Here is a 3,857-nt window from a genome sequence, read left to right on the forward strand (position 1 = left end):
AAGTCCATTTTATTTTTAGTTATTTAAATAAATAATTAAAAAAAATATATATGGGCTCCCGCTGCATTTTTTGTATTGCTACCTAAGGGTAATCCAAGCAGCTACTAGCTGCTAACCCCCACTGCTTGGTGTTACCTTCACTGGCAATGGAAAATCCAGGGAAGCATTTTTTATTTTTTTTGCCAAAAAACTGCAAAAAAAGGACGTGAGCTTCGCCATATTTTTGTATGCTAGCCAGGTATATCAGGCAGGTGCTGGAAGAGTTGGATACAGCGCCAGAAGATGGCGCTTCTATGAAAATGCCATTTTCTGAGGCGGCTGCAGACTGCAATTCGCAGCAGTGGGGCCCAGAAAGCTCAGGCCAACCTATGCTGCGGATTCCAATCCCCAGCTGCCTAGTTGTACCTGGCTGGACACAAAAATGGGGCGAAGCCTACGTCATTTGTTTTCTAATTATTTCATGAAATTCATGAAATAATAAAAAAAGGGCTTCCCTTTATTTTTGGTTCCCAGCCGGGTACAAATAGGCAACTGGGGGTTGGGGGCAGCCGTACCTGCCTGCTGTACCTGGCTATCATACAAAAATATGGCGAAGCCCACATAATTTTTTCAGGGGGCAAAAAACTTCTGCATACAGTCCTGGATGGAGTATGCTGAGCCTTGTAGTTCTGCAGCTGCTGTCTGTCTGTATGGAGAAGAGCAGACAGCAGCTGCAGAACTACAAGGCTCAGCATACTCCATCTAGGATTGTATGCAGAATTTTTTTGCCCACCAAAAAAATGACGTGGGCTTCGCCATATTTTTGTATGCTAGCCAGGTACAGCAGGCAGCCACGGGCTGCCTCCAACCCCCAGTTGCCTATTTGTACCCGGCTGGGAACCACAAATATAGGGAAGCCCGTTTTTTTTAATTATTTCACTTATTTCATGAAATAATTAAAAAACAAATGACGTGGGCTTCGCCCCATTTTTGTGTCCAGCCGGGTACAACTAGGCAGCTGGGGATTGGAATCCGCAGCACAGGTTAGCCCGAGGTTTCTGGGCGCCTCTGCTGCGGATTTCAGTCCGCAGCCGTCCCAGAAAATGGCGCTCTCATATAAGCGCTATCATCTGGTGCTGTATCCAACTCTTCCAACAGCCCTGGAGCCGGGTGGCTTGTTGGGTAATCATGAGTTAATACTGGCTTTGTTTTACTAGCCAGTATTAAGCCAGAGATTCTTAATGTCAGGCACGTTTGACCCGGCCATTAAGAATCTCCAATAAAGGGTTAAAAAAAAAGACACCACACAGAGAAAAAATACTTTAATAGAAATAAATACACAGACACATTAGAGACTCCATCTTTATTACCCCCTGTCAGCCCTCCACGATTCTGCTCTTCTGTCTTCTTTCTTTCTAGTGTAGTAGTAGTGACAATTGTAGTGAGGATCAGGTTCCCCAGCTCATCACTTGATGAGCTGGGGAACCTCATCCTCACTACAATCCTCACTAGTGTAGTAGTAGTGACGATTGCAGTGAGGATGAGGTTCACCAGCTCATCACTTGGGGCTGGGGAACCTCATCCTCACTACAATCCTCACTACAATCAGGAAGCAGCGTGCAGCCTTCACTCCGTGAGTGATCAGTGCTGGCTGTCAGCGGTAACAGCGGTAACGCTGACAGACGCGTTACCATAGCAACGGTGCTCTCGGAGCCGCGGTTAGCGGTGACGTCACCGCTAACTGTGTTGCTATGGCAACGGTGATCTCCGTTAATGACCGGCTGTGTCAGCCGGTCCCTAACGGAACGGGGAGTCGACCGTGTGCTAGAGCATGTCGCCGGTACACGGCGATACACATATGTGCACCGGAGAGATGCACTCGCAGGTCCTACATGACGCGTCATAGTCATGTGACCAGTCTGTAGCCAATGAGATAATAGCCACGTGACTGGTCACATGGCTATTTTGACGTCACGATAGGTCCTGCATCTCTGCTGGCAGTGCCGTCACCGGGAGGATTCAGCGATCATCGGATGGAATAGCGGCAGGAGACAGAGTGCAGAAGGGATCGCGAGGACCGGTAAGTGTTATGGCAATGTTTATTAACTGTTTGTGTACATTTATAATGCATTTTTATGTGTTTGTGATTGCCTCCCATTATAGCCTATAGGTTCGAGTTTGGTTCGTCGAACGTTTGACGAACCGAACTCGAACGGGACCCCCGTTCGGCGAACCGACCTCGAGCCGAACCGCGACCGGTTCGCTCATCTCTATTCTTTACTCACTTTCTGGTGGTAACTGGTCACCCGAGGCCGGCTGGTTTCACCTTCAGGTCCCCTTATTCTCAGTGCCAGTTAGTAATCTGGTGCCTTCTTCCCCTGCACCTGTCTCTGGTTGGTGGGTTCCCGTAGTGTAGAGCAGCTGGGGGTCCCCTTCTGGTGGTCTTCCACTCCAGTCCGCATGAAGGTAGCGTGAACCCTATGGGGTTGGAGTCTCTGGTCCTGTCCCCGGTTCACCCTTTGCTACTGAGTCCCGAACTTCAAGGTCAATGAGGTCCTTGATGGTCCCCTCACTGTGCAGGTGTTATCAGGCCTGCCTGCAGCTTCTGCCTGACCTAGGGTCCTGTACCCCGTTGGTGCGTAGTTCCGGGAGTACTCCACCGGCAACAAATCACCTGAGCACTCAGGTTACTGTTCACTCCTGGTCAGTGCATCTGCTCACTTCCACTGACTTCTCACACTGACTGTCCACTGTCTGCCCCTCCCACCTGGTCATCTAGTGGACTGGATCCACCTCTAGGTGGCCATCCATTGGTCCAACCCTAGCCTGGTACCAGTCTATAGGGGATTTTTAGGGAAAACTGGGATTACCTGGAGTGTTTGTGTGTTACCGGCACTGGTCTCCATGGTCCCTAGGGGGTAGGCCCTGCAGCCTGGTGAGGATGCAGTACCTTGTATCTCCCTGATGGCTTCAGGGGTGCTACATAAACACCGTAGAAGTGGGGTTAATCAGACTATCTCCTATATATATTCGCTCATTACTAGTTTAATTAATTATTTAATATTTAATTTAATGTTTAATAATTTAATTAATGCAAATGAAGGCAGGCAAATCCTCAAAGTGATTTGCAAAGTATCATAGCCTTCTATGCTGGATACAAGTTATTTAGATATCTGTTACTTAGAAGATCTGGGTGACCACCAATATGTCCGCTTTTACATGAGTATGTACTCAGCTTTCCTAGAGCCCTGCATGACAACTTTTCCAAGCTAGATAGTGTTGTAGGTGCGGCTATAGAGAGTATAGTAGATGACGCCTGCGTGAAGGCGCTGAGGTCATACTGAGAACGATGACTTGTGGGAACCATCCTCGGGCGCGGTCTCTTACGAAGCACTGCATTCTTCTAGTGTCTGTGACCCAGCCTGGAGACAGGACTCTTAAAGGGATTCTCCACCCAGAAAAGTCCTTTCTTTAAAGGTGCATTCAGGCCGCCATAACTCAGACGGGGATCCAACAGCAAAGCATGGACTCAAAACCTGAGGATGACACTTCTACTTTCTCATTTTCCCCATTTTTAAGCTCTCTGCTTGCTGACAGTGAATAGAAGCATCCATATTTCTCACAGAGAAGGATTTATTCTTATTTATCCAGATTAGATATACCTCGCCAACAGCACAACATGTCTCTTACTTCATGTGCAGGACACTACAGCTTAGGTATCCATGGTTACAACCACGAGCAACGAACTGTCTCTATATCAGTGGTCGTAACCATGGATACCCAAGGTCCTGCAATGCCCTGCACATGAGGTAAGAGAGATGGCTATATCAGGAGAACTATACTACATTTCTAATTGGAGGTATTTGCTAATATTATTA

This window comes from Anomaloglossus baeobatrachus, chromosome 11, assembly GCF_048569485.1.
Source record: "Anomaloglossus baeobatrachus isolate aAnoBae1 chromosome 11, aAnoBae1.hap1, whole genome shotgun sequence".
NCBI lineage: Eukaryota > Metazoa > Chordata > Amphibia > Anura > Aromobatidae > Anomaloglossus > Anomaloglossus baeobatrachus.